Genomic DNA, 15,125 nt, shown 5'->3' with positions numbered 1-15,125 from the left:
TTTCAGAGATACCTCAGGTCTTCTATGAATCCTGGTATCTTTTCCAATGGATTATTCTTTCTCAAAGAATAAAAATTTGTTAACATGTTGTGTTATTTGGTCAATGATGGATTGTGTTTGGTGGATGGGGCATCACAGAAATACATGCCTCAAAACAAAGCAGGATTTATGGTCTTTTCCCCTTGGAGAGTAAAGGACTGGGGATGCGTGGTGTGGTAAAAGACAAGATGGCTGTCAAGGAAGCAGTGGAGAGGGGACAAAAAGTTGTATGATCTCGGGGCGGTATGAAGCTTGAGGGAAAACCATGTCAAATGGAAAGATGTGACCGCTATCAGCGTGAGGTATTGGGACTTAAGAGGATAAAGAGTAGATTAATCAGGAAGGGACACAAATGTATACTCAAAATCAGAGAATATTAGGTTTCATTTGATGAATGGCTTAATTCGTACTGGCTGTAAGTCAAAGGATGTTTGATCTCCACTAGAGCATGTTGCTTAGTGAAAAGTGTCTCCGCTCAGTTGCTCTTCTCCAGTAAGTTGGACATCAAGCTACCTACTTAGTTTTGCCAGAATTCTGTCTGCCACCTACTTTGTCATGCCTGGATTCGGTATGCCTTGAACTCTCATAGGTCTTATCCATGCCATCCAACCCTTGTCAGTTCATTTAAATAATTGCCCTGCCATATCTGGAAAACAGCGTTCCCTTTCATTGATCATGTTCTGTAGTACTTGGGCTATAAAACTCATGAACACACTCACCCACACACAGGATAAACATGTACATATGATGCCCACTAGTGTGTGACATGCACACATATGATGAATGCACCGAACTCCATAATATCAGTAAAGTAGGGAATCCATGATGCTAGGTGGTGTCTGGCAAAGACCCCACACACCCATCAAACCGCCAAATACCAGTATGGTACTGATGTCTGACTCCCATCCTGTAAGGAACCGGCTTTGCCCTATGTACATAACACACATCCGATCCCATACGGGTCTGCCAGGTCCTCTAGCACAAGGTAATGCAGAAATTGATCAATTATTGATTGGTAGTGTGCTTCAAGCCTCTGAATTTCATAAAAAACATCATGTTAATAGCAAAGTTTTGAAGAAAGAGTTTTCTATTACATGGCAACAAGCTAAGGAGATTGTGAAGAAATGCCCTACCTGCTCTTTCTATAACCAAACGCCACTGCCAGCAGGAGTTAATCCAAAGGGCACTCATAGAAATGAAATCTGGCAGATGGATGTGTTCCACTTTGCAGAATTTGGCAAATTGAAGTATGTTCATCACACCATCGACACTTTTTCAGGCTTTCAGTGGGCAACTGCTTTAAGTTCAGAAAAAGCTGATTCAGTAATCACTCATTTATTAGAAGTCATGGCTATCATGGGTATACCTACACAAATAAAGACAGATAATGGTCCTGCTTATGTCTCTAGGAAGATGAAACGGTTTTTTGATCATTACAATATCAAGCATGTTACAGGTATACCATACAATCCTACAGGTCAAGCAGTCATAGAAAGATCAAATCGAACTATAAAGGATATGTTGAACAAACAGAAAGGAGTGGAAAACACCCCTAGAAATAGGTTACATAATGCTTTGTTAACCTTGAATTTTCTCAACGCTAATGAGAAGGGAACGACGGCTGCAGAAAGACATTGGATAATGGAAAAGTCTGCTGAACTAAATCAACCAGTTTATTTCAAGGATGTACTGACCTCACAATGGAAGCCAGGAGATGTGCTGCGTTGGGGAAGGGGTTTTGCTCTTATCTCCACAGGTGAGGAAAAATTATGGATACCGTCAAAATTAATAAAGGTTCGGTTTGAGGAAGGGAAGTCACTTGGAAAAGATAAATAACAATTCATTCACAAGGATGACCGACGTACAGATGGTAAGGATTACTAATAGGATGGGGGCAGGGTTCTTTTCTTATCTCCACAGGAAAATATTCATCTCCAAAGAATTTGAGGGACCCTGAATATCTAATTACTGATGGATGGAAAATAGTTACGACCCATTAAACATCAACAATAAAATTCTATACATATCGTAAGTATTGATTTCATATATATATATATACTTATATGTTTTATTGAACACTTCTTTATAAATGTGTAGAGCTGGTTTTGGAGTTGGACTATGGCTCAGTCCTTCTTCAATTCCAAGCCTGTTGATAAGAGGTATTTCAAAGTTTCTGTCTCAGGTCAGGAGCCATGAAATGGGACAGAATAAGAATAATTTTATACTTGATAAACTTTCTTTGCCTTCCCTCACATCTGTGTCTTTCTTTATATGTCAGTATAAGTCCTTGTTGTTAATGTTTAAATTTCCCATAACAAGCAACATATTTTCCTACAGTAATTTTTGAAGTTTCCAGGATGAAGATGGGGCCCCACAACATCAACTCAATCTGGTTTTTATGACGTCATGAATTTTTTTTTTTTTAAGCACTAATTTTAGACCTGTTTTTTGGTACCAACTGCAAGAGACAATTTCATATGATGCACATTTTTGACAACGCTCTGGCCGGACCTTCTCAAAACACACAGAGACTAGTTATAATTTTCTTAAGTCAAAGGTTAATTTGGGCATTTTACCATCGTTTGCTTTCACAGGGGCCCCTAAGAAGAACGTCGCCCCCATGTCAGCTAGAAGCAATCTAAGAGGACGACGTCCCCTCTCCCAACAGAGTTTGCCCACAGGGTTAGGGACATCTTTTAGTGGTTGGTTTAGGAGTGAGGGGATGGGGAGATATTGTATGTAATTAGGGATAAAAAAAAGGGGGATTAACTGGGTTGATGGGATGATTGGTATTTGTAACTTACTGTTTTTAGAAAATTATGTTGGTACTGTTTCTTGTATATTGATATATTGAATATTGAATGTGAGTGTTCCTACCTCTATTTTGGTATAAGAGTATGCTTATATTGTATGGATCCATCTATCATATCACAATGTACATTTCTACCTCTGGTAATATTTATGTAATAACATTGTTTACATTTGATAAGTAATGACATTGTTTACAGGTGAAGATCATTGTCTTCATACATTGCACAATTGTTTATTCCCTTAGTTTTCAAATTAGATAGGTATTGAGAATTACATGTTTGTCATATTATTTTTAGGTTAATCAGGTCTTTTAGATACATAGAGATTATTTTCAGTATAGATAGTATAATCTTCAGCCTCTTTGAAGAGCTGTAGAAAATGGCCTTTAATATAACCTAGAATTCTGTGCCATCGAGACACAATTTACTCCTGGCAACACCACTCTACTCCCGAGAGAACGTTGAGCACCAAAGACATTCCACTGGGAGCTTGTCTTCCTGGCAGAACTGGCCTTTGGGTTAAGAAAAACCCATACCTCAACTACTGACTAAGATATAAACAGGATTGTCTTATCTTGCCAAGACAGGGTAGGATAATCCTAAGAAAGTTCCTTGCATTTGAGAATGGTATGTCAGTTATGTTAGGCCTTAGCCAAAGTTGGTTGACTCAACATTGTAAACGAGATTTTGGGTGATTGCCCAGGCAGTCAGTTGTCTCTGTCATTTGTTGCACATTTTGGATATCTCTTTTTTGTTAAGTAATATTTACTCCCTTCTCAGATCTTTGATGGAGTTGAAGATTATTTAATTGTAGTTACTCTTTAGCAAAACTTTTGCTCTCAATATTGTTTGTTATATTTATCATTTGTTATTATTGTTATAGTTATATTTGGTTTAGTTGTGTCTTATTTAGACAAAAGGGGGAGATGAAGGGGTTAAATCAGCTCCCTTTAGAGGGCGGGGTTTGCCTCAGGCGAATCCCTGCCAATAAAGGGTGCGCGGAGAGGCGGCTCGCCCCTTTTTTGTTCCTCGCTACCTGTGCTACGCTGGAACTTTGGTTCAGTAAGTTTAACAATAATCTGGTAAATATTCTTTGATATCTGCATTGCCTTTATTTTGTCAGTTCCTTTTCTGCTTCAGCTGTTAATTCTCTGGGACTGTTTAAATCTTTATCACCATCCAAGGTCTTGTTCAAATGAATTATTAGATCAGGTGTTATCTCAATAGTTGGTCGTAAACTGGAAATGTCTCCTAACAGTCTTTGAAAGTCATTGAGAGTCCGTAAGCAATCTCTCCAAATTTGTGCCTTCTGTGTCTTAATTTTTTGCAAACCTATTCTATAACCTAAATAATTAACAGAATCTCCCTTCTGAATCTTTTCAGGAGCAATTTGCAATCCCCATTTAGGTAACAGTATCTGTATTTCTTCAAACAGTCTGTTCAAGGTATCTATGTTTGAATCAGATAACAATATGTCGTCCATGTAATGGTATACAATAGATTTGGGAAATTTCTTGCGTATTATTTGCAATGGTTGGTTCACAAAATATTGGCACAGGGAGGGGCTATTTAACATACCCTGGGGGAGGACGGTCCAGTGGTACCTCCTCGAAGGTTGAGAATTGTTATAAGTAGGCACTGTGAAGGCAAATTTTTCTCTATCTTCTTTTTGCAAAGGTATAGTGAAAAAACAATCCTTTAAATCAATAACTATGAGAGGCCATCCTTTTGGTAATAAAGAGGGCAACGGAATTCCAGATTGCAGAGGGCCCATAGGTTGAATAACCTTGTTGATGGCCCTGAGATCTGTCACCATTCTCCATTTACCTGATTTTTTCTTAACCACAAATACAGGAGAATTCCAAGGGCTGGTAGATTCTTCTATATGTCCAGCATCTAGTTGCTCTTGTACCAGCTGTTCTAAAGCCTGTAGCTTTTCCTCAGCTAAAGGCCATTGCTTTGTCCATATTGGTTTCTCAGTCAACCATTTTAGAGGCAAGGCTGTTGGTATTTCTGAAGGGACATCAATTGCTTGTTCCTGCACAGCCCTAATGGCCGGTTTTGTCCTTTTGTAATAACTTTTAATATTCCTTTCAGAAATATGGGCTCTAGAAGTAGCAGGAATGTTAATTTGAGTATTCCATTGTTGTAATAGGTCACGACCCCATAAATTCATTGCAATATTGGCTACATAAGGCCTTAATTTTCCTATTTGTCCCTCAGGCCCTATACATTCAACCCATCTCGTGCTCTGCCTTACTCGACATAGGGTTCCAATTCCCAGGAGCTGAACATTTACATTCTGAAGAGGCCAATATGGATGCCAAGATTCTGGGGTAATGATACTTACATCAGCACCTGTGTCCAGTAGGCCAGTAATAAAAATGCCATTTACACACACTCTCAGCTTAGGTCTTTGATCATTTATAGAAGTTTGCCAAAACACACGTAACTCATCTTTCTGATTACTATTGCTTGTAACAGTAGGCATGTGGCTTTCTAATTGTCCTGACGAGGCATGTTCTCTGCAGAAACTGGGAATGTCTGAACCATGTTTGCCATGGGGGCCTGAGAGGCCCCCCCTCTCACGTTTCCCATCTGTATCAGGTTGCCTTGTCTATCTCTTGTAGACCTGCATTCATTCGTCCAGTGTCTGCCCTTCCCACATCTTCTACATAAACCTGAAGGCTGATTCCTTCTATTCCTGTTATTTCTAGAAGACGCATTATTATTATTTCTGAAAACCCGTTGTTTACAATTCCTTTTCATATGACCATTTTGCCACAATTAAAACATTTGGTATTCTGGTGTCTCGTTTTACCATTGGAAATTGCTTCTTCTACCCATGCTTCAGTGCCATAGTCAAATGTGTCAACATCTAGTGTATGCAAGACCCATTCTTCCAAGGACGCTGATCTGAACATTAAAGGCCTCAAGATCCTTTTGCATTCCACATTAGCATTTTCGTAAGCCAAAGACTCAATTATTATACGTCTTGCTTCTGGGTCAGGTATCCCCATTTGTACAGCCTTAGTTAATCCTTGTAAAAAGTCACTAAAGGGTTCTCTCTGACCCTGTTTAACTGTGACAAATGATTCCATTCTCTGTCCTGGGTCTTGTACTCTGTCCCAAGCCCTTAAGGCTGCTGTAGTACACATGGAGAGTATGTTTTCATCCAAATTAGCTTGTTCCTGAGGGTCTGAAAAGAGCCCTTCACCTAGAATTTTATCTAGGGAAATGTCAATTCCCTTCACCTTTTCCTGCTGTTCTAAAAGTCTAGCCTCTTGCCTGAATAAGCATTTCCATTTTAATTGCGGTCCACTCTCAAGGACCGCGGAGCTCAGCTGGAGCCAGTCCAAGGGGGTTGCTTTGCTTGTTGTGGCCCAAGATTTTAGCATCTCTTTAACAAAAGGGGAGTGCATCCCAAAAGACATGATGGCCTGTTTAATTTCTTTGAGATCATTCATACGGACAGGCTCCCATGTATCTTCCTTGATGACCCTAGGGTTTCTGGAACCAACCACCTTTTCTGTTGTTATTACAGGAAAGGCATGTAGAGCTGTAGGTAGAGCTTTGTGAAAATTTTCCCGGAGGGATTTATCCACAGATGTAGTTAAAATTTGCCTTTTTACCCTTTGCTCTTCTTCATCAGAATTTAGAAATTCCTCAATCTTTTCAATTCTATTCACCATTGCTTTTTGTAATGTCTGAATCTCCTGCCCAGAATTATGTTCTAAAGCCTTCATTGAGGATTCTAGAGTATGAAATTTGTCCAGTAGAGATAACTTGTCATCTTTGGACATAATTTTTATGGCATAAACCGTGCCTTCTTGTATTGACAATCTTTCCGCCAATCTGTCATAAGCTTTAGACAAAATTCGATTGTCACATTCAGCAGTTTTGATTCTCTCAGTTAACGTTTCAGTTCCTACAGAAAGGGACTGCTGAAACTTACGATCTAATTCAGCTGTTCCTTCTTCCATAGTAATGAATTTCTCCTTAACATCAGAAAGGGACTGCTGAAACTTACGATCTAATTCAGCTGTTCCTTCTTCCATAGTAATGAATTTCTCCTTAACATCAGAAAGGGACTGCTGAAACTTACGATCTAATTCAGCTGTTCCTTCTTCCATAGTAATGAATTTCTCCTTAACATCAGAAAGGGACTGCTGAAACTTACGATCTAATTCAGCTGTTCCTTCTTCCATAGTAATGAATTTCTCCTTAACATCAACCTGTACTTTTTCTAGATTTTGCTCAGTTAACCAAGTCATGTTAAACAAAGATTTGTTTTCTTCCTGGAGAACTTCAAACTGATTCTTGAGAAGATTGTTGTCGCTCTCAATAGTTTTCAAACGTTCAACCTCTGCCTTAAGAGATTTGATCATTTTCCTATTATCAAACCAAATAGTGCTAAGGAAAATTAAGAATCCCAGGAATATCCATATATGTGGTGTGGTAGACACCTCTTGTAAGATCTCCCAAATGGTGCACTCAAAAGAACTATTGAAATAGGCTGCGGTCACGTTCTCAGACATTATTTAGAAAAGAAAAAGTTCTCTTACCTGTAATAAGTGGTTCCTGCCAGTGGTGGCGAAAGAGTCCAGTTGAATCCACGTGTCCTAAATCTGAAATAAAACGACTCAAAAACAAAATTGAAACAGACACCAGACCCTCTGCTTCCTGCTGCCTCTCCTCTTCGCTCCCTGCCCCTCCGCTCCCTGTCCCTCGTTGTCCTGCCCTCTCGTTCCCTGCTCCCCATCAATCCAGGGTACGCCAATAAAGCGTGATCTGAGTGGAAAAAAAAAAATTGAAACAGACACCAGGCTGATAAGTATTTTTTGCCGGGGCTCTCAGGCTGCTGTCACGTGACCTGAGCGCTGGCGGCGGTGGGAGGGGGAGCAGCAGACACAGGCAGCGCGCGCGCCGGCGGGCGGGCACGGGAAATCTGGCCGGGGCGGCTCGGAACAGAGGCTTAGGCGCTGTTAAAAAGGCTCTGTCGATATCAAACTCACTGCTTGATACTCTAACAAGCAGCAGGGAAAATCGAGTCGCTCAGAATCTCAGCTGTTTCAGCGCGCGCCCAGAGAGACTGCTCAGAATCTCAACTTCTTCCGCGCGTGCCCAGAGAGACCGCCACAGCGAACAGGGGTGCAAGAGACTCCGATTCGGGGCCGGTTCTCGGCAAACCCCACGGGGCAGGCGCCAGATGTTCCCGCACAAAATAAAGGCAATGAGGATATCAAAGAATATTTACCAGTTTATTGTTAAACTTACTGAACCAAAGTTCCAGCATAGCACAGGTAGCGAGGAACAAAAAAGGGGCGAGCAGCCTCTCCGCGCACCTTTTATGGGCAGGGATTCGCCTGAGGCAAACCCCACCCTCTAAAGGGAGCTGATTTAACCCCTTCACTTGGGCTATAAAACTCATGAACACACTCACCCACACACAGGATAAACATGTACATATGATGCCCACTAGTGTGTGACATGCACACATATGATGAATGCACCGAACTCCATAATATCAGTAAAGTAGAGAATCCATGATGCTAGGTGGAGTCTGGCAAAGACCCCACACACCCATCAAACCGCCAAATACCAGTATGGTACTGATGTCTGACTCCCATCCTGTAAGGAACCTGCCATCCTGTAACTGGGCTATTTTTGGTTCCTTCATCTTCACAAACTTGGTTAAAATGTTAGAGTTGTCAAACTGGGAGTTAGGGTCCAGCATGTAGATCAGCTGTCCCAGGTCAGGTGATTTGGCTACAATTTGGGTGAGAAATTGTACCAGGGAATTCTGGTACACCCTCTCCTCTTCTTCTCCCTGTCCTCATCATCACTCTTGTGGGTGGGCCTGGAGCACAAAGAAGGTAAAATGGAATAAGCCTCCTCCTTAGTGGAAAACCTTGTCAATCCTTAATTTGACCTGACTCTCTGAGGGAATGCAGCACATTTTTTCCTACTAGGTCTCCTCATTCATTGGTTCACTCATTTTCCCAATGAATAATTGAATTCATCCATTCTTCCTTGTCTCTCTCTCTTCTTTCTTCCCTTCTTCCATTTCCCCCTTGATTGTAGAAATTTGAGCAGCAGGGCTGCATCCCCATGGGGCCGCCTTGTAAGGTTATGCTCCGAAATAACAACACAAAACTATTCATTTCAACACTGCCTGCCCCATTATTTTCAGCCTGTTAACCCATGTCTAATAATGTATGTTGCAGCACGAGGTGCGCTTAGAAGGAAAGATTTAGCATGACTGACCTGGTGGCTGGCTGTATCGCCATCTGCCTCAGAGTGCAGAGCTACCATTTCTGCCCATGGGAGAGGTGCATGGCATCTCTAAGCTCAATTCCTATTCCTCCCAGCATTCTCTTATGTTTATTCCACCCACCTATGTTCTAACCTTTCAGGCCAAACAGTTTCTTTATTTAATTAACCAATGACCTATACTCCATCATTACTCCTATTTCTGTTTAAACAAGAATGGAATCTTTAACTTTAACATAGCAAAATTACATATAACAAAACAGTTATCAAGCAAGAATTACAGTTACAATATTTATATATATTTTATCTTTTATCATAACAATGGAAAACTATAACTATCTATCTATTCTTCAACTCCATCAGAGACTCCAGAATAATACAGTATTACCTAAGCAAACAAAAAGTAAGCCATTTTCAAACTCTAGAAATGACAGAGACATCTCGCTGCCTGGACAGTCACCCAAAGTTCCTCTGTACCCTTGGTGTTTCCATCAAGCCTAGAGGCCCATAGTTTCCAGCAGACATTTCCATGAAGCAGGAAATTTCAAAGGCAGTCACTATCTGCTTGTCTTGAAGAATGTTTTGCTGACCCTTTCCTGAATCAGGAACACGAAAAGATCATCTCTCCTTTAGGCAAGTTCTGTAGTCCTCTCTCTGAGTGTTTTCTGTGTACAGTTTATGCAACAATCCAGGCAAGAGCAGTTTCTTCCCCAAATGGCTATCAAACTCCATAAGGATCCTCTTTGATGCCCATCTTCTTCCTGAAGTAGATATGTGCTGCCAAGAGTAGAGTGTCTCACTGTCATGAAAAACCCTAAGGTACTAAAACATTAAATACCCTATTTTGTAGTCTAGAGAGATATGAATAATGCCTATCTAACTGAAATATATATATATATATATATATATATCTATGTAGCTAGAAACTCTAACTAACATGACTACAAACTTGACTATTATTAATGATTATCCATTAATAACCTATATACATTATATTTTTAAATGAACTACACAATCACAATACCTTAATGAAGATCAAAAATGCATATACATATAAGAATATTGACCTAAACTCTCTATCAGTAAAGCAAAATCTATACTAATGCAAATATTCATATCTATATCACATCCCACTTTAAATGTAAAAGAACGTTTATAAGCCATATTTGGGAACGTGGGTGCAGTTTTTTCTCTCCAAAATGCTTCCTGCTGAATGCTGGCATCATTATTGATTTATCTCAGTTGGCAGTTGAGCGAAGCAAATTTTTAAAGGTGTTCACAGCAACCTTTAAGTAGGGCGTGGTCCATCCTACCATATTAGGATAGAGGCATCCACAGACTATCACCCTCTATGAAAACAAAATAGAAACTCCTTTCCAAAGCATCATGTCCTTAGATCCAAATTTCAAAGTCAAGGCATTTTCAAAATATCTATGTTGGATTATTTCAGCAGCTTTTATAAAGAAACATCTTTTAGCAGCTATTGCTACTGCCTCAAAATTCAAATGATTCAAAAAGAGCATAATAGCATACAATATCAAAATTTGCTGTGAATTTTCCATCTTTGTGCGATTCAATTTAACCTCTATTTTGTTTACTTTTCCTTTTTTATTTTTTGCCTTTTGAGACAGGTTCTCTGTATCTTTGACCTGGAATAACTCTGTATACCTGTCTGTCCTTGAAGTCTCAGAGATCTGCCTCTCTCTGCCTTTCAGGCATTGGGATTAAAGGTGTATGCTACTACACATTGAACTCACAAAGATCTGTTTGTCTCTGCCTTCAAGGCACTGGGATTAAAGGCGTGTGCTACCTCACCTTGAAAATACAGAGGTCAATCTCCCTCTGCCTCCCATGTGTTGGGTTTACAGGTGTGTACTACCACACCCAACAACTCTCTTCCTTTTTTTAACTTTAAGAACTTCAAATTTTAGCCTGCACACATTTTTAACACACTGTAAATCATTTAAAAATTTTCTTTGTCTTTGAATCTCTCTTTACTCTATTTCTCTCTCTGTTTTTCTGACCACATGAGTCTTTCATTTACCAAGCAATCTCAGTAGGACTAAAGCCGTGGCTTTGCTGGCCAGATGTAGCCCATTCCTTAGCTTTCTGCCATTCCAACCTTGTGGCTGAGGTACTGAACAGAGCCGCATTCAGTGCCACAAGTCCACAGTGTTTCAAGGTCCTTGCCATCAAAGAGGCTGCAACAGACAACACTCAAGCCCTCTCTCTATCGCTGGCCCTCCTTCCTCAAACAGTCAGAGTTTGGCCAGGCAGGATGGCACAGAAAGCCGGCATTTTAAGACAACACAGTTTGTTTTCCTGCTACTGCTGAAAACATACAAGCATTCAGTTGGCTTTTATCAACACCATTTAAATGTTTAGTGGCAGGACCTCTTAAGGGCTGCAGGGTTTTGCAGCTGAAGCTGAGTCAGCAAGCCTCTTTTAGATGAGAGCCCTTGCTTTCTTCTAGCAAGCAGAGCAGACCGAGAAATCGCTGCTACCAAGACAACATGCTTTAATCTTTCCCAAGCTTTCTCAGGCTTTCAGTGGATTCAGTTGTCCACAAGGCTGCAAGCCATTCTGTAGTTATTTGAGCAGCGAGACTGTGTCCCCAGCACCACGGCCACATGAAGGTTATGCCTGAAATAAATACACAAAAACTGTATTCTTTTAAACACTGCTGGCCCATTAGATTCAGCATTTTAACCCATTTCTAATAATCAGTGTAGTATAACGAGGTGCACTTACCAGGAAAAATTCAGCATGTCTGACATGGTGGCTGGCTGCATCGACATCTGCCTCAGAGAGCAGAGCTATGGCATCTGCCGGGGAGAGGGGAGCATGGCTTCTCTGAGCTCACTACCTCTTCCTCCCGGCATTCTATTTTGTTTACTCCACCTACCTATGTTCTAACCTATCAGCTGAAGCGGATTCTTTCTTTAATTAATCAATAAACTTCTTCTGTCACTTTATCCTTTCAACAGCTTGCCCATATAAATCTCCCATGTGTCTTCTGTTGTATAATCTTTCATTTGTAAAGAACTTGCACTCTCAGGGGAGGATTTTTCTGACATCTCTGTGGATGGAGATCATATGAGGAAGATCAGATGAGCAACCATGACAACTCTAATGCTGTAGAGTTAGGTGGACCAGAGATTGATGGCTGACATTCCTGTGCTATGCATCAGATGCCCCTGAACTCTGGCCCTGTTGACAGACAGGTAGACATCAAGTTGGTCACACATACTTAACTCATTCAGGTTCACAGATACTGTAAATGGAGTTTTAATTCTTCTCCTAAACTAATAAAAAAAACAAGATTAGGAGAAGAGAAGAGCCTGAAGTAAGGCCTCAAAATGGGTCATTTTGCAAAGGAAAGGTTACCTGCCTCCATGTATGCTGTCTCCCTTTCTTAGTCAAATCCAACCTTCCAGTGTCTAGCTAACAGCTAACCATAGGATTGAACCCAACTGCCTTTGATTTCTGAAATAAGTGCTGTCCCCTTAAGGTCTCATAACAGCACAGGAAGGTTTGTAAGACTGTCCCAGCAACAATTTAAAGCAATTCTAGGACAGCAAAAATGCAGCAAATTTGGTTAATTGGTGATATAGATCGTTCTGATGGGACAAAATAATTTAGAATTAAAAAAAACAGATTGGTGTACTCACGATGAATTTATGTGATATGGCACACACGGGATTCTGGTTCTGAATACTTCATGCTCGTTGGGTTTTGGAGATTGTCGTGACCCTGAACCTAGCTGGAGGCTTTGGGGCCTTGAAAGGACAAGACTTAATATTTCAGGACATCCTTGTACTTGGTTCCCATTGTTTATAGATTTCCTTACAGAGAATGAGCAGCCATCTACTCCTGCTGCCATGACTTCCCCACATGAACAGAGAGAAGACCCTATACACACAGGTCGCTTGTATCACATGTGAAGGCATAAGTCACAAACAAACTCCCACAGCAGTTTAGAATTGTGATTAATAGAATGATTAGTTCTTGAAAGGGGAAAAACTTAGAGATCACAATCCATTACAAAAGCCCTCTGCAGGATCAGAAAAGGAGCCTAGTAGCCGGAAGGGAAGCTCAAGCAAGAGATCAAGCTGAAGGTAGAAGTTGCTTTGTAAAAGAGAGAGAGACCACAATTAAATGGGCTGGTATCTCAGTGGCTATTCAGGAAACATCACAGAGAAAGGATCTGCTTCATGCATGAGAGTCACCGATGATTTCCCTTTAAGAAAAAAACCCATCAAAACTCCCAATAACATCATCAGCATTCAACAACATGTCTATGATATCTTTGCCTTGCCTTTGATTGTGCAGTAAATGATGCTGATAGTTAACCTGTGCAATTAATGCAAATTTCCTTGTAACCGACTAAACAGAATTGACAGGTTATCTTAAACACAGCAGGGAGTCACTCTACGATGGAACTGGTTCATCATCACCTGTGTGACAGTGACATAATTAAGATCTTTCCTTTGTCTATAAATCTCATTATGTTCAACATGATATGTTGTCATACAGATTTCTTAGGGTTTTGTCCCACTGGTGGTTTCCTTGGTATGCTTACATAATTTTTGCCAGATCCAATCAGTTTTGCCATGCACTCTCAGCTCCACGTCATTGTGTTCCCCTTATGTTCCAGTCCAGGCATTTTAGACCTCTTGTAACTGTTGTAAGAGTATCTCATGTTCCACCTAAATGATTTAGGGTTTTATTTAGGCTGGGTTTTATCTTCCATCACTGAGTTCATTGACTTTCCTTGGGCGTAATTCCTGGGACACTGAGCCTAACTCCTGGGGGATTCCTCCAGTTATTTCTCCTTTCTTAGATAGTTTACACTCTCACTATTACTGTGAGAGTGTTTCTGTAGCAAATATTCTTCTCAAGATGAGAAAAAACTTCAATATTACAATCCATTTGTTATTGTGCTTTAAATACACACACACAAACACACACAAGTTAATGCACATACACTGATGATATCTCAATTTATGGGGCCATTCTGGGGATGTCAAGATCGATATCTCTCGAGTGGTTCTCAGAAGGCCATAGGGTGACCCTCTCTAGGTACTTAAGCAGGGAGGAGAAGTTGACCGCACTGTGACATGTCCCTAGGAACTATGTGTGCCTTGTCCCATAGTCAGACTGATGACTGACTATCTAGAAAACCACCATGGAACTTTTGTTTGGCAAATGATGGAGATCAAGTCAGGGTCAAAATCAGAAAACTAGATGGAGCTTCCAAGCTCCAGTGGAAGAGCAGATGGATGGAGAAAAAGAGCAAGGATGTCAGGAATATAAGGGCTTGGTCCACACTATGAGACACTGTGCCTGAACTAAGGGGATTTCAACTAATCCAGTTACCTGGGAATGAAAGAACATGGGATCAAACTGGAAGCTCTGAATGTGGCTGACAATTGGGGCAGACGGAGAAGCCAAAGATAATGGCACTTGCAATTGTCTGCATATCATACACTGGCTTTTTTGATCATATTTTTTGTGGATGCATACCTTGCTAAATCTGGATGGATGAAGGGTGGGCTTGGACTTCCCACAGCTCAAAGTACCCTGCCCTCTATTTGGACTGGTGTTTGAGTGGAGAGGTTTATTTGCGGAGCAAGAAGAATGTGGGAGGAGGGAGAGAAGTGGAAAGTTTGATAATTATTATTATGAAGTAATGGAAAAATCAATAGAGAATAACCAATGAGGACATTGGAGGTAGGGAAAAAAAACATTCATGTGAGTTGGTTGACTCAGACCAAAAATTATTTTACAGAAAAAACACACATAAAGGGGTTGAGTTACTTGGAAAATATGACTCATGTAATTGGAAAGAAGATTGGGGTTTTTATTTTGCATCTTCATGGGGCTGTATGAGCAGCATTTGAGGACCTGTATGCTGGATATTTCTGGGGGTTAGTAGGGAAGAAACCTGGCTAGGAGGAGTTTTATGACATAAGTAGAGCCTTGATGATGTCACAAAGCTTT

Source organism: Microtus pennsylvanicus, chromosome Y (assembly GCF_037038515.1).
Source record: "Microtus pennsylvanicus isolate mMicPen1 chromosome Y, mMicPen1.hap1, whole genome shotgun sequence".
Taxonomy (NCBI): Eukaryota; Metazoa; Chordata; class Mammalia; order Rodentia; family Cricetidae; genus Microtus; species Microtus pennsylvanicus.
This window is presented reverse-complemented; position numbering follows the sequence as displayed.